General features: G+C 40.5%; 1 protein-coding gene across 1 annotated transcript in view; it reads left to right on the forward strand.

Annotated features, from left to right (window-relative positions):
* The window catches only part of snd1 (staphylococcal nuclease and tudor domain containing 1), an 845,795-nt gene that overhangs the window by 159,901 nt on the left and 663,093 nt on the right, over positions 1-22,801 (forward strand). The gene's annotated exons all lie outside the window — the stretch shown is intronic.

A 22,801-nucleotide genomic window follows, 5' to 3' on the forward strand; every position in this document is an offset into this window, starting at 1 on the left:
CTGACTACACCTAACCTACACATCCCTGAACAATTTAACACAGCCAATTCACCTAACCCATACACCTTTGGATTGTGGAAGGAAACTGGATTACCCAGAGGAAACTCTCACAGACATGGGGAGAATGTGCAAACTCCACAGAGATAGTCGCCGTGGCTGGAATTGAACCTGGGCCCCGAGCTCTGTGCAGCAGCAGTCCTATCCATTGAGCTTATTCATGCCTGTCTTGATTTTAAAAACTTCTGTAAGGTCACCCCTCAGCCTCTGGATCTCCAGGGAAAACAACCCCAGCCTATTCAGCCTCTCCATATAAGCTCAAATCCTCCAACCCTGACAATATCTTTGTCAATCTTTTCTGAATCCTTTCAAGTTTCTCACATCCTTCCAATAGGAGAGAGAGGAGAATTGCCTCCGGATGTGGGGAAGAAAATAAATCAGGAGATAGAAAAGACTTGTAAGAAAGGCATTATTGCAAAAATCATGGAGACTTCATTACATGGGTCGATTGAAAAATTTAGGTTATGAGCAGATTTTAAGAAAAGCAATTCATGAAATGTCTACGAGGTTGGATTTTTTGGAGCAGCTTGTGGTAGAGCCCACTAGGGAGCAGGCAGTTCTGCATTTACTTATGTGTAATGAGGCAGATTTGATTAGTGAGCTGGAAGTGAAGACACCCCTAGGGGGCAGTGACCATAATATGATAGAAATAACCGTGCAATTTGAGTGGCAGAAGATGGAATCAGATGTTATGGTACCACAATTGGCTAAAGGTAACTACAAAGATGTAAGGGGAGGAGCTGGCTAGAGTTAAATGGAAGGGAAGCCTAGGAGGGATGACAGTGGAACAGTTATGATAGGACTAAAATCTGGGGCTAATTTGGAAGGCTCAGCAGGATTTCATCTAAAGGAAGAAGAAACGTGTTAAGGAGAGGATGAGGCAACCATAGTTGACAAGAGAACAACATAAAAGGAAAAGCGTGCAGTGAAGATTATGGGAACCTTTAAAACAAGCAGAGAAAATATTAGGGGCAAGATGAAATATGAGAGTAAGCCAGCTAGTAATATAAAAGAACATTGCACTTTTTTTTTAGATATCTGAAAGGCAAGAGTGGACACTGGATCTCTAGAAAATGAGGCTAGAGAAGTAGTAATGGGGAACAAAGAAATGGGCTGGGGAACTGAATAGGTACCTTGTGCCTGTTTTCACAATCGAAGACACCAGCAACAAAACGGGACTTCAGGAAAGTCTGGGGCAGATGTAAAATGCCACGGAAGCTGAAAAATCTGAAGTTGGCTAAATCACTTGGACCAGATGGACTGCACCCCCAGAGTTCTGAAGGAGATAGTTGAGATTGTAGAGGCATTAGTAGTGAAATTTCAGGAATTATTGGAATCTGGGTCCCAGAGGATTGGAAAGTGGCTAATGTAACACTCCTGTTTCAGAAGGGAGGAGGCCAAAGACAGGGAACTATAGGCTGGATACCCTAACCTCTTGTTGCTAAGGGTTTGGAAATTTGAAGCACAAAGCACCTTTGAAATCCTGGTTCAGTATTCTTTAAAGGTGAACATGCAAATTCATTTGGCTGATAGGGACACAAGTGCAATGTTGGCATTAATTTCAAGCAGAAAACTAGAAAACAAGAGCAGCAATATACTGTTGAAGCTGTCTAAAGCTGTATTTGGATTATTTACGCACTTTTGGGCCCTGTATCTAAGCTGGCCTCCAAGAATACTCTCAGGATGGAGATGTCAAATACTGGGGGGTCATAGTTTAAGGTGAGTGTGGAAAAGTTTAAAGGAGATTTATGAGGGAAGTTGTACAGAGAGTGGTGAGATGCCAAGAATGTACTGACTGGTAGAAGCAGATATGATAGCAATGTTTAAGAGGCAATAAGACAGATAATGAACAGGCAGAGAGTAGAAGGGTACAGACAGGTATGCCAAAATTTCCAATTTGTCAATATTGTGCTATATCCTTTTCATCAAAATCATTGATATATATTGTAAATAACAGACATCCCAGCACTAATCTTTGCAGAATACTATTCACAAACCTCCAGTTGGAAAAACATCCCTCCACAACTCTACTCTTCTAATGACCAAACCAAACCAGTTTTGGATTCAATTTACCTATGTGCTGTGAATCTCATATGATTTGATCTTCTGGACCTCTCCCACACTGAATCGTGCTGACTATCCCTAATAAGTCCATTTTTTTCCAAATGCAGGTAAAATCCTGTCCTAAGAATCTTCTCCAATAATTTGCCTTATAATTTCCTGGATTATCCTTGTTGTCCTCCTTAAGCAAAGTAACAACATTGTCTGTTCTCCAGTCTTCTGGATTTGCCTGTAACCATGATTATTTTCCTCTGTGCCAGGTATAACTCCAACCAGCGGACCATTTTACCCTGGTATCTATTGACTCCAAGTTTGTTAGAGATGCTTGATGCCCCATTCCATGAAATATAACCTTGATGTCAAGGGCTAGCACTCTCTCTCACCTTGTCCTGTATCTGCCATGTTGAGTCTCTAGGAAAACATTTTGTTGCCCTGAAGCTTCATTGCATTGTTCACGCAACTCCTAATCCCAACTAATTTTGTGTTGTCAGCAAACTTGGAAATATTTCACTTGGTTTCCTCATCCAAGTAATTTATGTACATATACCATGAATATTGGGTCATTGGTCATTAAAATGGGCAAAAGCAAAGATCTTTTTGCGAGCTTAGGGGAGATGGTGACATAATGGAAATGTTACTTTTCATTACTGTAATGGTTAAGTCTAAGCTCTGGATGTCTATTGGAATTTAAGCTCAATAAATAAGTCTGGAATTGAAAGCTAGTCTCATTAATCATGCTGGGAAACTATAATTAATTATTGTAAAAAGCACATCTGATTCACTAATATTCTTTAGAGAAGGACATCTTAGTACACTGTATTTGATCTGGTTGATATGTAACTCCAGCAAACCCTGGACAATTGCAGGGTTGTGTTGGCAGATGGCAAGTAACTTCCATGCCACGAAGTGTCAGGCAATGATCATCTTCACCAAAGGAGAATCTAAGTGTCCCCTTGACGTTAAGTGGCATTGCCATCACTAAATCCCCAAGTTACCAACATCTTGTGGTTTGCTGTTGACTAGAAACTGAACTGGACTAGCTATATGAGTACAGCAGCACTCACCTGACTTTCCAAAGCCAGCCCACCATCTCCCAATATTCCCCACTTGTCTGGCTGAGTGCAACTTCAGCAGCACTCAAGAAGTTTGACACGCTCCAGGTCAAAGTAGCCTGCTTGATTGCACCAAATTCACAAGCATCCACTCTGTTCGGCAGCAGTGTAGCTGGTGCAAGATGCACTGCACTCCACAAATCCTTAGACAACACCTTTCAAAAGTATGGCCACTAACTAGAAGGACAAGGACAGCAGGTACATGGGAACACCAGCTACAAGTTCCCCTCCAAGCCAGTCACCAACCTAATTTGAAACATATTGCTGTACCTTCAGCATTGCATGGTCAAAATTCTGGAGTTCCCTCCCTGATGGCATTGTGGGTCTACCTATACCAGAAGCAGTGTTTCAAGAAGGTAGCTCACCACCTGTATCTCAAGGACATCTAGTGATGGACAATAAATGCTAGCTCAGCCTGAGATGTGCACATCCCATAACTGAACAAAAACCAACAGCATTGTGCTTAGTCCTCCATTCTCCATATAATAACCGAGTTGGGGCTTAATTCAAGCAGTTAAATTGTTTTTATTTGTTAGATGGTACACCGTGACTACTGACTGTAATGAAACTAATGAATCTGGACGATGGTGGATAGTCTACCAGTCCAGTAAGCAGCTTTGGTCCTGGCTTGTGTGAAACTAGTGCTGTTGGAGCTGCTCTCATTCAGGCTAGTGGAGAGTATATCATCATTCTGCTGACTTGTCCTGTGGATGGTGGGCATGCACTGGAGAAACAGGTAAGTTGCTTGCCTGAAATGACTAGCCTCTGACCTGATTTTGTAATTGTAGCATTTATTGGTTGATCCAGTACAACTGAAATGATTGACCCCAAACTGCTGCATCCAGTTTTTTTTTTGTACTAGGTATTACTCTGGTCCAAAGAGTATTTTCCTGATTTTTATTGACTGCAATAATTGCCTCATGTTTTTCTTCTCATACATTGGTAGAAATAAGTTGCAAGGGCTGTCTGCTGTCTGTTTTTCTCCACCTCTGCTGCCTTTCTCACGCAGGCATTCTTTCTGTCCTCATCTCTCCTGATTACGTTGGTATTTTGAATAGATTCAATGTTTTGTTTGTGATAAATTATTCTACTGTCCATCCCTTCCTAAAATACTACTAGAATATTGACTTGTTTCCATTAATGTTTTATAGTGGTTCTTGTTTTTCAGCAAGATCTAGTTTGACCAGATGATTTTAATAAGTTAAATTCTTAAATTATACCAGCTGTGGAAAGTGCCAAATGGAGGCTATGATTATCCCCATGAGGAAACAGAAGAGGAAATTGTGCATTGTATTCTTCATCTCTGGCTGAGCAATATTTCTGGTATTGATAGAGAGAGAACAGGTCTGTGAGGTAAATGCACAGAGTGGAGAATTGTGCATGGAACTTTTCAGTTTACTTTGATTTTAGTCATGCCATTCCCCCACAGGAGTCTGCCTGTATGTGTTAATTAGTATTTTGAATCTAAATTTAGATTAGATTCCTTACAGTGTAGAAACAGGCCCTTCGGCCCAATCAGTCCACACCGACCCTCCGAAGAGTAACCCACCCAGACCCATTTTCTTCTGACTAATTTTGTGTGTAAATAAAGGGTGACTGGATGACAGAATAAAAGTCCCTGGAATAATGTGTCCCCCTCGCCCCGTTTCCTTAAACTGTGACACCTGGTTTTGGATTCCCTGTTCACCTTGAACATCTCTCCTACATTTACCCTGTCTAATTCTTCTGGAATTTTATGGGTTTCAATGAGATCCCATTCTATTTTTCTAAACTCCAATGAGGGCAGTCCTAGTAGATCAAGTCTCTCTTCATATATCAGTCCTGCCATCCCAGGAATCAATCAGGTAAAACATTGTTTTACTCCCTCCATAGCCCAAGATAAGGGACCAAAAATGCACACTGTACTCAGGGCATGACCTCACAAAAGCAGTGTACATTTGTAGGATGTCATCCCTACTCCTGTATTTGAATCCTGTCGCTATGCAGGCCAGTGTACTACTTGTCATCTTCAATGCCTATGCTTGTTTTAAGTGACTGGTGTACAAGGATACCGAAGTCTAGTTGCACCTCCCTCTTTACCAATCCATTGCCATTCTGATAATCTGTATTTGCTCCCAAAACGGATAACCTCACATTTAAGAACATTATATTTGATTTGCTATGCATTTGCTCACTCTCACAAGAGAGAACTGAGAAAGAGGGAAGACTATTTTTAATTAGTTCCTGGAAGTTGGGAATCAACAGCAAGGTTAATGTTTATTACTCATGCTTTATTGACCAAGACAAGATGGTGAGCCACTTACTTGAACCATAACCACCTTTGTGTGTAGGTACTCATGCATTAGTGTTGGAAAGGAATTCCTGGACTTTGCCAACCTCCTCTGTCAGTGGGTCAATATATATCAAGTCAGAAAAGTATGTGATTTAGAGGGTAACTTGTAGTATTGTTCCCATTTCACTTCTACTCTCCTCTTCTTGGTGATAGAGGTCAGGTTTTAGGCAATACTTTTGAAGGATCTATTTGGGCATGCTGCTACTGTATACTGGTGACAGAGTGAACTTTTATTTTGGTAAGGTGCTGAATCTGGTGCCAATCAGCCAGGTTTTGTCTTGGGTGATGTTGTGCTTCGTGAGTTTTGTGGGAGGTATTCTCATCCAGGTCAATGAGGTGTATCTCATCTTGGTTTTGTGTGCCTTGTAGTTGGTGGACAGCTTTTGTGGGGAGTCTTGTTCTGGAGTTCATTTACTCAATGCAGACTTCCAAGACTTTGACTTGTGTTTATAACAATCCTATCTGTATCTGGTTCAGTTAAGCTTCTACTTGGAAAAAACTCCTAAAGATGTTCGTACAGAAATTCAGCAATGTCATGGTGTTGACTGTGAAGGAATAATTGTTTCATGCTGGTTTGCTGGTGGTGATCACTGCATTCACTTGTGTGGCGGGAATGTTAATTGCCACACCCCATTCCAAGTCTGAATGCTGCCTTAGTCTTGGTGCATGTGTGTACAGACTGCTTCATTAACTGAGAAGCTATAGATGAGATTGAAAACTGCATGCAATCATCAGTGAACATTTGCTCAAAGGAGTGTTGACTGTTCTTTACATGAGCAAGTAGGCCATCCCAACCAGAGGGAAGAGCATTTACAATGACCCATTTTTTCCTGTCTCAATTACCTCCTATTGTAAATCATTTGTTTGATCTAGTGAACTTCACCATGTGGGGAAAAATCTCATCCCTGCTGTACTGTGGACTCTAATTAATTCTCATCTCAACTCAACCTAACAAATTATGAAGTGCAATGTCTGAGGAAGTACACTAATCATCTGAAATGACAGTAAACTTTTAGAGGGTTCACCCCTTATGCATCCCTGCTTGATAGAGGGGTACCGTGGTGGTGGGAGAGCAGGCAGGGTGAGCAATTGTATTAATGTCTCAGATTCTTCTGCATCAAATCTTGTTTTAAGTGAACCATTCGCAGTCAATTATGTTGATGTTTTTGGGTTGGTGTGTGCATGGTGGGTTAGAAGTACTGCATTAGTTGAAAGGGTGCACGAAACAAGACAGTGCTTGGAGTACTGAGAATTTTCAAATCTAATGTGAATATCCTCAGGTTCACTATCACTGCTGAATATAAACAGACATCATGTCTGTTGCATTTTAAGAGTCTCTGTATTGTAGAGTTGTATATTGTAGAGTTTGACAATTGAGACATGTAAGTGTCAGTGTACTGTATCTTGTGATTCCTGCACTTATGATTTTCTAACCAAAATAATACATGAATGAGATGAAACCTCAAAATAAATTCCTGCTCAGTTTGATTTTTTTCATTATCTCATGAACACATGAGTAAACATTAGCACGCACTGTCTCTCACTTTAACTTCATTTACTTTCTTTTTCATTCGGAGAAACTATGTCACCCTGATTGTCATTAGTGGTCTGAATAAAACTTCTTTTATTGAACTTTCTCAGCGAAATTTGCTCCCATCATTCTTAACTGTTCAAGGTAGGCCTTTATCTGTACAATTAGGACAACTCAGCGACTGAAAATGATTATGTCCTTTGTTCTTTTTTGAGAAAGGAAGTCAAAAAGTTCTTGCTATTGGCATACTTTTTTGGTCAAATGCCTAAGAAATGTCTCAAATATAGTGCCATTTCATGTTCTGACTCTGATAGTTTTGGTGATGATTTTCAATGGCTGATTTATTTTAGTGAGATTCCACTGAAATCATGTTATCTATTCAAACAGATAGTGTCTATCACATAATGTGGGAAGTGGAAGCAGAATGCTGCATGTTTGCGAAATAGCTTGTAAAATGAGAGTGACCTGATATTGTAACATGTGTTGTTAAAATAAAAGTCCAACATTTAGCAAAGAACTGACTATCCTTAATCATTAATTGGCAGAACAGACTTGATGGGCTGAATGGCCTAATTTCTGATCCTATGTATTATGGTCTTATAGTTGGAAATGTACTATGCTTTTCCTGCCAACGTATGCATTGCTTTTACAAAGTAAAAGCTACCATAGGACTACACTACTGAGATGCCTTTTGCAGAGAGTAGATGCTTTATTTAATTCTTGTGTATCCCAGCTAATATATTTTCATACCTCATTTAACAAAGCGAGTTATGCAGTTAGCAGGGGTATTCATTTAACAGATGTGGAGAGAGTTAGTGAACTGTGGTCTCAATGGCGCAAAATCACTGGGTGATTGTTAAATTATTACAGTCGAGTGCCTGTGAAATAGAGCTGAAATACCTCCTGTGTCACAAACATTGTGGTGTACATCCTGTCCAACTCAGCATGGGTAATGTTTATTTTTTGAGATGTGGAGTTTTATAATTCTTTCTATATTGAACAGAAAGTTCCCCCTCCACAGTCTAGTCTACGCTGTTAGGTTAAATGATTATAAAATTCAAATTTTGTTCTTGCAAAAATTACCTGAATTGTCAGGAGAATGTTTTTCAGTCCTGATGAGTTAGAATTATTCTTATCTGCAGAAGAAAGGGATGTGTTGCCCTCTTTCACACTATCACCCCCTTTCTCAATAGACCGTTATATGTATGGAATAATCTGTACCTTTGATACCAGCATCTTTTCTCCTACCAAACTTCTGGATGACTGGACCTGCTCTACCTTTCTAATTTTGCATGTTTCAGTTCTGTGTACCTATCCCTTTTCAGCTGTTCTTGCAATTTTTTTGCTGTAGATATTCCCTATTCACTTTCTTTCATTATTTCCTGTCATTTTGAAATTACATCTGATATTCTCATGAATTCTTAGATCATTCAATGTCTTTCCTGTGTTTTTTTTCTTGTCTGTGCTCACTATGGAATTTTTTCTTCCTTCTGGCATGCTTTTGCATTCCTTTTAAATCTGTTCTTTTGTAACTTCTAATTGTGTGAAATAGTTCTGCATCTAAAACATTGACATTATTGTGTTCCCTGAAAGATACTTCCAGATGGGCAAGGTTCCTTTGGTGTTTTGTTGTCTTGTTTCACTCTTTCAATATCTATTATTTTGCTTTTGGTTTTAATAAGAGTGAGCTCTATTCTAACTTGAAAAAAAAGTGAAAAATGCTCTTTGCTGTGCCTTTATTTTTCTGCAAAGTCAAATGCTTATGCATTCAGTGCTATCTATAATTTTAAGACCAGTTGAAGCTGTACTGGAAATAACAAATGTTGAAAGTTGCAGTATACCAAGGCATGAAAGCTTCTGCTAAGTTCGGAACGATTTGATGCTCAGTAAGGTGCAAGACGTCATGGCTTTCCTATGGCATTGTATGTTGAGTCATTAGATTTGTCTTTTGTTTTGTTCGCGGAATGTTTTCTAAAGACAAATTTTATCATAGTTGAGATGATATGGTCAGTAAGCGTATTGTGCAACAAAAGCTGCATTGAGAGCCTTCACTTTGCAACTGTACAAGTCACTTTCAATTTTGATATTTTAGTATGCTAATCTTGAGAGGTGGATTTCTGCAGCTCTCTCTGTTAGCCTATGAAAATGTTTTTTATATAATCTTTACACTCCTGAAATATAGAGTAAAATTAAAGGTAGCAGTTGGAGGTCAAGTACTGTGTAATGAACGTTTCTAGGGAGGGGAATGAGATTTATTTGATTTTCATGGTGGATGGAGCGAATAGTCCTCATGGAGCATACAGCACAATTATATCCAACCAATCTGTGCTGACCATATTCCCAATCTAAACCAATTCCACCTGCCTGCATTTGATCCATATCCCTCCAAAACATTTTGTACTTGTATTTACCTCAATGTTTTCTAAATGTTGTAACTGTACCCACATTCATCACTTCCACTGTAAGTTCATTTCACACACCAACCACACACTGTGTAAACAAAAAAAAGGGCCTCCCTCAAGTCTTTCTCTCACCTTAAAAATATGCCCCCTAGTCTTGAAATCTCTCGCCCTAGGGAGTAAACACCTGCCATTCACCATATCTACACCCCTCATTATTTCGTAAAACTGAGGTCATTTCTCAACCTCTTACGTTTTGGTGAAAAATAGAGCTCCATCCTCTCCAGCCATTTCTGATAACTTAACCCTCCATTTCTGGCAAAATCCTGGTGAATCTCTCTTGAACCCCCTCCAGCTTAAGTATCAGATAACAATTTGTTGTGGAGAGAGAGAGAGACTGAGGGTTACTGGATTATCCAGGCATGCAAGATTTCTATGGACAAATTAGTTCCAAATGTATAGAATTGGAATACTGGAATGTTTGGCCCATGCGTCTCTGTCGATGTTTATTCTATACAAAGTTAAATCTCACAATTCCAGGTTATAGTCCAAGAAGTTTATTTGGAAGCACTAGCTTTCAGAGCGCTGCTCCTTTATTAGATGGTTGTGGACACCAGGTGGTTCATCTGGAAGCTCACTGAAAATATTACCCAGTATGGTGACAAAACGTCTGAAAATGAATCTTCTAGCTCAGCGAGCAAACGTACATCCAGAACCTCAACCTGAGCTACAAATCTTCTCAAAACTCGCTAATTACTATTAAGCTTGCCATATTAAGTGGTGGTTATATTTAATTAATTTGTCAAATACATTGTTTGTAATAAAGGCTTTCTCAAGCCCTTTCCTCTTTTTAGCTCCTTGTTTATCTTTGAGAAGCCATACACCACTGCTTCCTTCCATGAAATATTATCTCGTGATCCAAGCTGCCTGTGTGAAGTTTTGTGGCTACAGCTGCTGTGAACCAACCTGCTGTTACATAGAACTCATGATTATTGTCATAAGACTCATGGAAGATAATGGATGGCCAGACATACAAAAATGGTAAACGTGACCTGCACATGATTTGGGTTGTTAGAAGGGAAACTGCAAATGATACATCTCTACTTGATCCTGACTGACCTTGCGCCAGTGATACGAGGCTAGATGTTTGAAAGTAGAACAGTTTGCAGACAGTGGGAGACTATGGCACCTTATGTGTCTAACGGTTTCGTGCTGACCTCCCTTCAACTGTTTTGGACTCCAGAATGGCCTCACCTGTCTATTCTGCGGGAATCAGTCTTTACATGCCAAGATAGACAAATCCCTACATCAAAATGTAAAATGCTGGAGAAACTCAGGACTGGAAGCATCTGTGGAGGGAGAAACAGTTAATGGTTGAGTCTGAAATGGCTCTTCTTTAGAACAGCTTCCAGAATCTGCAGTGGTTTGCTTTTAGTTGGACAGATCTTAAAATTGTGACCAAGGGGAGACCTGATGGCTGCCCTCACTTGAGGTTAATGATCATTTTATTTTTTGTGATCCACAAACTCTAACTTTAGATGCCCTCCTGTTCTCCCTCATGGTGTGTATCTGTTCTCTGTTCAAATATCATCCCTTTGAATGTGACCATAAATTTCTCAATTTCCCTTACAATTTTCACTTTGGGTTGTTTGCTGTCTCATTCCCCTGCTGTTGTCTTTGTGCCGTCTCCTCTCCAGCTTCAGTCAAATCTTTTCGCTGTTCGTGTCATAATCTAATTCTTCTTTCTGTAGATTTGCTCCCATTTCAGGACTTGATAGCATAACCATACCATTTTTGTATGTATGTGTAAATCCTTCCAACATTTGCCAATGATAGATGGTAAGAGTGGGAGATGCTTTTGTGGTTAGTTTAGGGATGGGAAATCAATTGGCTACTCTACTATTGTTATCCTGAAGCTTTGAATAGTAATCTTGTTCTGGCAAAAATAAATTTGACTACCTCCTTGCAGTACTCTTGGTAAAAGTTCTGATGCTGTTTCAGTGCAGTATAACAATGATTCTGAGTTGTGCCAGTTTTTGGCTAGAGAACTGAAGTAGTAGTAATGTGCATAATAAACATTTTTTCTTTCCAAATGGATCCTCTGTGCTGCAACTATAATGCATGTATTTATTTTTTCTCAACCAACCAACTTTGTAGTTTTTCTTTTCCATCTCTTTAATCCTTGATTTCATTCTGAAAGCTGAGTGAATAAGTGTGCAAGAAATGACAAGCCAGGTGCATATTCTTCTGTGTAGCTGAGGACTAAAAACTGAGCTGGTGAGATGTCTAGTGTCTTTATCTTACTAGACTGAGTACAAATGCCTGCATGAAGTAAACAAACCAATTAAAAATACTTTAGAGCTCTCAAGAGGCTGACTTTGAAGTAGGTGCATCACTGCAAAGAAAAAATTAGTCCTTAAAGGGCTGGCATAGAATTATAAAACTCATCTTTCCTTTTCATTAACCTTTTGAGAATGCTCTCAGCATTTTGGTTTCAGAATAAAAGTACATGGTGAAAAGTTATGTTTATAAAAGTGATTGTGGTACATTGGTAGTGTTTCTGCCAGGTCCAGTTTTAAGTCCCAATTGTTTCAGAGATTTGAGTCATAACATGTCTGAACAGGTTGATTAAAAATTTCTATGAAACGTGAATTTAAGTTAGAACATTGAACTTTATAGCGCAGTACAGGCCCTTTGGCCTCGATTTTGTGCCAACCTGTGAATCTAATCTGAAGCCCATCTATCATACACTATTCCACTTTCATCCATATGTCTATCCAATGACTACTTAAATGCCCTTAAAGTTGGCAAGTCTACTACTGTTGTGGGCAGTGTGTTCCACACCTCTACTACCGAGTAAAGAAGCTATCTCTAACATCTGTTCTAAATCTATCACCCCTCGGTTTAAAGCTAAGTCTTCTCATGCTAGCCATCATCATCTGAGGAAAAAGGCTCTCACTGTCCACCCTGTCTGACCCTCTGATTATCTTCTATGTCTTAATTAAGTCATCTCTCAACCACCTTCTCTCTAACAAAAACAGCCTCAACTCCCTTCCAAATGTGGCTGCACCAGAGCAGCTGCAGCATGACCTCGTGGTTCCGAAACTCGATCCCTCTACTCATAAAAGCTAACACATCGTTTACCTTCTTAATAGCCCTTTCAAACTGGGTGGCAACTTTGAGGGATCTATGTACATGGACACTGAGATCTCTCTGCTCATCTACACTACCAAGAATCTTACCATTAGCTTAGTACTCAGCAGTCCTGTTATTTCTTCCAAAATGAATCACCTCACACTTTTCTGCATTAAACTCCATTTGCCACCTCTCAGCCCAGCTCTGCAGTTTATATATGTTCCTCTGTAATCTGCAACATCCTTCAGCACTATCCACAACAGTACTGACTTTAGTGTTGTTTGCAAATTTACTAACCCACCTTCTATGTCCTCATCCAGGTCGTTTATAACAATGACAAACAGCAGTGGTCCCAAACAGATCCTTGAAGTATACCACTAGTAACTGAACTCCAGGATGAACATTTCCCATCAACCACTACACTCTGCCGTCTTTCAGCTGGCTAATTTCAGATCCAAACCACTAACTCACCCTCAATCCCATGCCTCTTTATTTTGTGCAATAACCTACCGTGGGGAACCTTATGAAATGCCTTACTGAAATCCATATACATCACATTGACCGCTTTACCTTTATCCACCTGTTTGGTCACCTCAAAGCACTCCGAAGAACATCTTAATGGGATTAGAATAGTTAGATGTTTATCTTTGACCAGGGTGAATGTGATAATCCAAAGGACCTTTTTCTTTCCTCATCCTGGCTTAGAAGCAAAAATTAAAATATGAGGACCCGATACAGAAAGTAGTGCAATGTTGATCTGAGGCAACAGAAGGGCTTCAACGGGAATGCTTACAGTCAATGGACGGTACATATTTAAGAAATCAGCGGCCAGCCTAAATGATTATGCCTTTACTGTCACAGACATAATTTGTGCATAGAAGACAATGTGCTGAAGAAGTTAACCGAAAAGTTCCCAAACAGAAACTACGGATGAACCAGGAGATACATCCGTACTGAAGTCCAAGTCTGAGGCATACAAGTCAGAAAGCCCTGACCTGTACAGGAAGTTTGGTGTGACCTTCGTAAGACCATCAGAGACAGTAGGAGGCAATATCAAACTAAGCCTGAGACGCAGACCAACCACAAAGAAGCCTGTCAATTGTGAAAAGGCTTACATGACCTAATGGGCTATAAAGCAGTCAAACAGAATTGAGCAACGGTCCATCCCTAATGAACAAGCTCAATGATCTCTTTGAATAGAGGGTTAGTGAACCAATGTCACTGATTTTCAACAGCATCTGATGCATCTGTATCCCCGGTCATTGCAGTGGACATTAAATCCGTCTTCTTGAGAGTGAACCCCATGGAAAATGACTGGCCCGGATGGAGTCCCCGACCATGTACTCAGATCCTGTTCAGACCAGCTAGTCATTTTGATCTCCCCTTACTATGATCTGAAGTCTCCACCTGATTCAAGAAGAACACCATCATCACAGTGTCTAACTAAAATCATGCACTGTGCCTCAATGACTTCTGCCCAGTGGCTCTGGTATCTATCATTAAGTACTTTGAGAAATAAGTTATAACTCATCAACTCCAACCTACCAAATTACCTTAATTCTTTGCAATTTGCCTACTGACGCAACAGGTCCACAGCAGATGCCGTCTCTCTCGCCTTCCATCCACTGACTCCATCTATATTTGCCGCTGCCTTGGGAAAGCAACCAGTTTAATCGAAAACATCTCCCACCTCAGTTATACTCTCTCCCACTCTCTTCCATTGGACAGATGATATAACCGTTTGAATGTTTATATGAATAGATTCAAGAGCAGATTCTTCATTGCTGTTATCAGACTTTTGAATGGACCTCACAGCGCCAGAGACCTGGGTTCAATTCGCGCCTCAGGCGACTGACTGTGTGGAGTTTGCACATTCTCACTGTGTCTGCGTGGGTTTCCTCCAGGTACTGCTGTTTCCTCCCATAGTCCAAAAATGTGCAGGTTAGGTGAATTGGCCATGTTAAATTGCTCGCGGGGGTAAATGTAGGGGAATAGGTCTGGGTGGGTTGCGCTTCGACGGATCCGTGTGGACTTGTTGGGCCAAAGGGCTGTTTCCACACTAAGTAATCTAATCTCTCAAAATGTTAATTCAGGTCTCTCTCTGCACCATGTCTGTGGCTATACCCCTGTAACTCTGCACGCTGTTCTGCTACCCTGATGCGCTTTTATATGGTACGAGCTGCCTGTATAGCATGCAAAACCACACTTTTTTCACTACCTTTGTTCGTGACAATGTTAAAACAATTATGATTGCTATTCCTGTCTTACAGTCATAGCAATGAAAGCTGTCGATCATCATTGTTACTACCCTGAAAATTATTTGGAGTATTTTGCAGTTGTAGTGCTGTCTAAAACCAGAAACAAGATTTCTTGTTTTTCTTTTGAAAATACGGTTCTACACCTTGGTATTCATTACATTATTATGATTGCTGCCTGTTGCTGCCAATGTCATCTTTGTTACCGTGGCTGCCTCTCCCCATGGTAAATCAATTATATTGCCTCTAATAGGATCCTGTCAGTAGGAAGGAACATTTGTTCACTAAATTTGATCAACATACTGATCTTTGTAGTTGCAAATTGTGTAGTGTTTAACCGGAACCCTGTGTATCTAATGACATTCACTGCAATTGTCTAGAGAGTGGAAGGTAATAACTAGTGTGTTTTTAATGCCTACATGAGTGAACTCAATGATGCTTCACTACAAGAGTAGAATGTTGAACCTGTCAGTTTCTTTACTACACTATGCTAAGATTGGGTTTTCTATATTCTTTGCACTCCCAAACTCTGGGATGTTGAAGCCAGTTATGGATATATCACAATCAAGAATCAAAATAAGTTTTTTCAAGGGCACCCCTTGAGATCATCTTATAATCCTTACAATGTGGAAGCAGGCTATTTTGTCCATTGAGGCCCCACAGCCCCTCAAGAGCATCCCATGCAGACCCATGACCCAATGTTATCCCTGTAATCCTGCATTCCCATGGGTAATTGACCTAACATGCACATCCTTGGACACTATGGACAATTTATCATGGTCAATCCACTTAACCTGCACGTCTTTGGACTGAGAGAGAAAACCCACATAGGCAGTCGCCCGAGGCTGAAATCCAACCTGGGTCCTTGATGCTGTGAGGCAGCCGTGCTAATCACTGAGCTATCGTGCCAATACTTTTTTTGTTTTCACTGTTCCTTTTCATTTGCTCAGTTTCATTGGGATTGTCCTTTTGGAGCCATGGCAGTATAGATGCTAATGTTAGATAACTTAACTTGGAACCTGCTGAAAGTATTATTCATCGTATCTTCATTCCCACTAGACTTGTCTATTTCAATATACTCTTGGTTTGTCTTTTCTGTTCACTAATTGAGTCTGAGCAAGTGGTTGAAATTTTATTTGCTATATATGAGCATCTCTAAGGGTAATATATTGAATGGATAAATAATAATGGTATTTATTCAATTTAATCTTGGATTAATATTGATCAAATCACCCTGGGACTATGGTGATCAGCAAAGGAAATAATTTTATCATCATGAGCAATAGCCTCGTGATAAACGTCTTTCAGGTAGATTTGTCAATACTGAGAAATAAAAAGGGGATGAGGAACCTAATGTTATTGTGCTGTAGACTCCCTCACTAGTCAGCAGGAAATTGAGAAACAGTTTTATTTTAAGGGGTTATGTGTTGTCTGTAAAAAAAAAAATAATAGGGTGGTTTTGGTAGGGATTTTAACTTTGCAAACATGGGGTTGCCATAGTGTTAAGGGTTTAGATGGTGAGGAATTTGTGTGTACAAGAACATTTTCTGAGTCAGTATGTGGATGTACCAATGTGAAAAGGTGCAAAACGTGACCTACTCTTGGAAAATAAGGAAGGGTAGGTGATTGAGGTGTCAGTGGAGGAGCACTTTGGGGCCAATGATATAATTCTATTAGTTTTAAAATATTGATGGAAAAGGATAGACTGGATATAAGTTCTAAATTGGAGGAAGGCCAATTTTGATGGTATTAGACAGGACTTTCAAAAGTTGATTTGGGTGCGGATGTTTGCAAGTAAAAGGTTGGCTGGAAAATGGGAAGCCTTCAAAAATGAGATAACAAGAGTTCAGAGACAGTATGTTCCTGTAAGGGTGAATGGCAAGACTGGTAGGTGTAGGGAATGCTGGATGACTAGAGACATAGAAGTTTTGGTTAAGAAAAAGAAGGAAGCATATGTCTGATATGGTTAGCAGAGATCAATTGAATCCTTAGAGTATAAAGGCGGTAGACCTAAAAGGAAAATCAGGATGGCAAAAAGGGGACAGGAGATAGATTTGGCACATAGGGTTAAGGAGAATCCAGCGGGATTTTATAAAATATTCAGGACAAAAGGGTAGCTAGGGAGAGAATAGGGCTCCTCAAAGATCAGCAAGGTAGCTGATGTGTGGAACTGCAGGAGGTGGGAGAGACACTAAATGAGTATTTTGCATCAGTGTATACTGTGCAGAAGGACAGAAGGTATAGAATGTGGGGAAATAGATGGTTACATCTTGAAAAATGTCTGTATTACGGCGAAGGTGATGCTGGATGTCTTGAAATGCATCAAGGTGGATAAATACCTCCTACCTCATCAGATGTACAATAGAACTCTGTGGGAAATTAGAGAAATGATTACTAGGCCCCTTGCTGAGATATTTGTATCATTGGTGGTCTCAGGTGAGATGCTGGAAGACTCGAGGTTGGCTAATGTGCCACAGTTTAAGAAAGATGGTAAGGACAAGCCAGAGAACTATAGACCGATGAGCCTGATATTGGTCGTGGGCAAGTTGTTGGAGGGAAATCCTGAGGGACAGAATTTACATGCCTTGGAAAAGGCAAGGACTGATTAGGGATAGTCAACATGGCTTTGTGTGGGAAGGCATGTCTTAGAGTCATAGAGATGTACAGCATAGAAACAGACCCTTCGGTCCAACCCGTCCATGCCGACCAGATATCCCAACCCAATCCAGTCCCACCTGCCAGCACTGACCCATATCCAAACCCTTCCTGTTCATATACCCATCCAAATGCCTTTTAAATGTTGCAATTGTACCAGCCTCCACCACTTTCTCTGGCTGCTCATTCCATACGCATTCTGTGTGAAAACGTTGCCCCTTGGGTTTCTTTTATATCTTTCTACTCTTTCCCTAAACCTATGCCCTGTAGTTCTGGGCTCCCCGACCCCAGGCAAAAGACTTTGTCAATTTATCCTAACCGTGCCCCTCATAATTTTGTAAATCTCTATAAGGTCACCCCTCAGCCTCTGACGCTCCGAGGAAAACAGTCCCAGTCTGTTCAACCTCTCCTAATAGCTCAAATCCTCCAACCCTGGCAACATCCTTGTAAATCTTTTCTGAACTCTTTCAAGTTTCCCAACATCTTTCCGATAGGAAGGAGACCAGAATTGCACGCAATATTCCAACAGTGGCCGAACCAATGTCCTGTACAGCTGCAACATGACCTCCCAACTCCTGTACTCAATGCTCTGATCAATAAAGACAAGCATACCAAACGCCGCCTTCACTATCCTATCTACCTGCGACTCCATTTTCAAGGAGCTATGAATCTGTAGTCCAAGGTCTCTTTGTTCAGCAGCACTCCCTTGGGCCTTACCATTAAGTGTATAAGTCCTGCTAAGATTTGCTTTCCCAAAATGCAGCACCTCGCATTTATCTGAATTAAACTCCATCTGCCACTTCTCAGCCCGTTGGCCCATCTGGTCCAGATCCTGTTATAATCTGAGGTAACCTTCTTTGCTGCCCACTATACCTTCAAGTTTGGTGTCATCTCTTATCTCACATTCAAGTCATTTATGTAAATGACAAAAAGTAGTGGACCCAGCACCGATTCTTGTGGCACTCCACTGGTCACAAGCCTCCAGTCTGAATAACAAGCCTCCACCACCACGCTCTGTCTTTTACCTTTGAGCCAGTTCTGTATCCAAATGGCTAGTTCTCCCTGTATTCCGTGAGATCTACCCTTGCTAATCATGGGGAGCCTTGTCGAAAGCCTTACTGAAGTCCATATAGATCACATCTACACTCTGCCCTCATCAATCCTCTTTGTTACTTCAAAAAACTCAATCAAGCTTATGAGACATGATTTCCCACACACAAAGCCATGTTGACTATCCCTAATCAGTCGTTACCTTTCCAAATACATGTGCATCCTGCCCCTCAAGGTGCCCTCCAACAAACTTACCTTCTGAAACAGTGGCACCACGATAGCCAACCTCCGGTCTTCCGGCACCTCACCTGTGACTATCGATGATACAAATATCTCAGCAAGAAGCCCATCAATCGCTTCTCTAGCTTCCCACAGAGTCCTAGGATACACCTGATGAGGACTGGGAATTTATCCACATTTATGCATTTCAAGACGTCCAGCACTTCCTCCTCTGTAATATGGACATTTTGCAAGGTGTCACCATCTATTTCCCTATATTCTGTATCTTCCATATCCTTTTCCACAGTAAATACTGATGGAAAATACTCGTTTGGTATTTCCCCAATTTTCTGCGGCTCCACACAAAGGCCGCCTTGCTGATCTTTGAGGGGCTCTATTCTCTCCCTAGTTATCTTTTTGTCCTTCATGTATTTGTAAAAACCCTTTAGATTCTCTTTAATTCTATGCCAAACCTATTTCATGTCCCCTTTTTGCCCTCCTGATTTCCCTCTTAAGTATACTCCTACTGCCTTTATACTCTTCTAAGGATTCACTCGATCTATCCTGTCTATACCTGACATATGATTCCTTCTTCTTCTTAACCAAACCCTCAATTTCTTTCAGCATCCAGCATTCCCTATACCTACCAGCCTTCTCTTTCTCCCTGACAGGAATATACTTTCTCCGGATTCTTGTTATCTCATTTCTGAAGGCTTCCTATTTTCCAGCTGTCCCTTCACCTGTGAACATCTGCCTCCAATCAGCTTTTGAAAGTTCTTGCCTAATATTGTCAAAATTGGCCTTTCTCCAATTTAGAACTTCAACTTCTAGATCTGGTCTATCCTTTCCCATCGCTATTTTAAATCCATTAGAATTATGGTCGCTGGCCCCATAGTTCTCCCCAACTGACACGTCAGTCACCTGCCCTCCTTGTTTCCTAACAGTAGGTCAAGTTTTGCCCCTTCTCTAGTAGGTACATCCACATACTGAATCAGAAAATTTTCTTGTACATACTTAACAAATTCCTCTAAACCCTTACCACTATGGCAGTCCCAGTCTGTTTGGAAAGTCAAAATTCCCTACCATATCCACTCTATTATTCTTACAGATAGCTGAGATCTCATTACAAACTTGATTGAGTTCTTTGAAATAATGAAGATGATGAATGGGGGAAGAGCAGTGGAGGTGATCTACATGGACTTCACTAAGATGTTCGGCAGGGTTCCACATGGTAGACTGGCTAACGAGGTTAGATAATGTGAACTATAGGGAGAATTTGCCATTTTAGATACAGAACTGACTCGTAAACCTGTTGGACTGTGATTGTGATTGTGATGATTGTGATTGTGGTGTGTGATTTTTAATTTTCAAGGTTGATGACAGAAGGTCGTGATGGAGAGTTGCTTTTCATACTGGAGGCTTGTGACCAGTGATGTACTGCAAGGATTAGTGCTGGGTCCACTGCTTTTTGTTATTTACATAAGTGATTTGGATATGAACATAGGGCGTATAGTTTGTAAGTTTGCAGATGACACTAAAATTGGAGGCACAGTGGACAGCGAAGAAGATTACAGTAGGATTTTGATCAGATGGGATGGGGAGTTGCGAATGGAGTGTAATTTAGATAAATGTGAGCTGCTGGATTTTGGAAAGGCAAATCAGGGCAGGATTTATACGCTTAATGGTAAGGTCTTGGAAAATGTTGTCGAACAAAGAATTTGGAGTGCAGGTTCATAGTTCCTTGAAAGTAGAGTCTGAGGTCGGCCAGTTAATGAATAAAGTGTTTGGTATGTTTTCCTTTATTGGTCAGAGCATTGAGTCGAGAAGTTGGGAGGTCATGTGTCTGTACAGGACATTGGTTATGCCACTTTTGGAATATTGTGTGCAATTCTGGTCTCTCTCCTTTGGGAAGAATGTTGAGAAACTTGAAAGGTTTCAGAAAAGAATTATAAGGATGTTGTCAGGGTTGGAGCGTTTGAGGTATAAGGAAAGGTTGAATAGGTTGGGGTTGCTTTCCCTGGAGTGTTGGAGGCTGAAGGATGACCTTACTGAAGTTTGAGGGGCATGGAAAAGATAAATAGGCAAGGTCTTTTCCCTGGGGAGGGGGAGTCCAGAACTAAAGGGCATATTTTTAGGGTGAGAGTAAAAAGATATAGAAGAGACCTCAGGGGCAACTTTTTCATGCAGAGGGTGATGTATTTATAGAATGAGCTGCCAGAGAAAGTGGTGGAGGCTGGTGCAATTACAGCATGTAAAAGGCATTTGGATGGATACATGAATAGGAAGGGTTTGGAGAGATATGGGCCAAGTGCTGGCAAATGGGACTAGATTAGGTTCGGAGATCTGGTTGGCATGGACAAGTTGGACTGAGGGGCCTGTTTCCATGCTGTATATCTCTATCTCCATCTTAAATGAAAGACCTTTGATTTTTAAACTGCGCCCTGTATTTGAAGATCTGCCAGAAGGGGAATATTACTTTTAACATCCATCTTATCAAGTCTGATTCAGATCTTCTCTCAGTAAAATCACCTCATGTCTTGAAACTCCTGAACCTAAAATGGTTATAAGTCCAAGCTGTCCAGCCTTGTAAGACAACTCTCTGATCCCAGGTATCAGAGTGATTATATCATTTCTAAAATGTGATATGCAGAATGGGATCATCTTGTCCATTTGAGGCCGAACCATTGTTTTTGAAGACTCTTCGTAATTTTCTTGCGTTTATACATTCTGTCCCTATTTATAAAGTCCAAGATTCCATAGGCTTTATTAACAACAACTTCAAAGTGCTCTGCCCCCTTTGGTCATTTTTTACCCGTTTGTAACTACCCCCTTTGCTTTTTCACCAGCTTAGAATTGAACTGGAATTTTGTGTTCCTTATCCTTGTTGTTCTTATCAAATAAATCATTTCACATTTTTTACATTTCACCTGTTCCCTATTTCACTGGTCTGTCTGTCTTTTTGAAGTTTATTGCCATCGTTCTCTCAATTCACAATACTCTAAAGTTTTGTATGAAAGCTGTAATGCGTGTTAGTCTAATCCCGGCCAAGTGATCTGATGGCCAGGCATTTTAAATGGGCACTCTTGGCGGTTTTCTTCGGAAGCCTGCTTCCCAGTGTATCTGCTTTTGTTCCAGCATGTCGTTCTTGCCGTGGGTGAGTTTTTGTTCAGGCTGTGTGGATTGTTCTCTTGTTGTCCCATTCCAGCCTCAGTCAAAGCACAACATTTTAGAGGCACAGTATGGTTCTACCTCCATCTCTATTCCGGTCTCTGGAGGGAGAGGGAATGATCACCTCTGTACACAGGGACACGAGTTCTTGGTCTTCTCTCTCGAGCAGCAGTTTCTTAATGAATTATATAGTTATTTTACAGGGAGGAGTATCCAGATATAAGGCAATATACAAATTAATTGAGTGACCATTACAATCAGTGAGTGTCAATAATCAAGATTAAGCCATCTGCTGTTACATAGTGACTGTTCTTAATCTTAACTGGCTTTACATAATGAATACTTTTGACTTTGTTAAACTGACCTTACATTCTGAATGCTTCCAATATTGTTAAATGGCTCTATGTAATGAATGTTTTTGTACCTTTTTAAACCATTGCCCTTGTCTCCAGCATCCCATTGTTAACTGCAATTTCTTATCTGATCTGCATCATGTTCAGCTGAACCTCCCGTTTCACAAAACTCAAAACTTAACTCTTACCTGACCAGCTTGTACCCAAACACATTCTCATTCCCTCCTTTTATCATTTCATGATAACCAATGGCATTACCAGTTTTCATAAGACTCTGGCAGCCAGTATTTAAGCAACATGCAGTGATTATAACAAAAATTACTGGTCCGTCACAGTAAATAGAATTTGAAGAAACTTTCCATGTGTAAGAAAAATCACCAGTAAAGTTCTTAAATCCACGGTCCTTAGTGATCACTCCATCCCCTCCAAAGCAATTGGAAATGAGCCAGTTCTCCAAAATCTCTTTCCCTAAAC

This window comes from Hemiscyllium ocellatum, chromosome 23 (genome assembly GCF_020745735.1).
Source record: "Hemiscyllium ocellatum isolate sHemOce1 chromosome 23, sHemOce1.pat.X.cur, whole genome shotgun sequence".
In the NCBI taxonomy this organism is placed as follows: Eukaryota; Metazoa; Chordata; class Chondrichthyes; order Orectolobiformes; family Hemiscylliidae; genus Hemiscyllium; species Hemiscyllium ocellatum.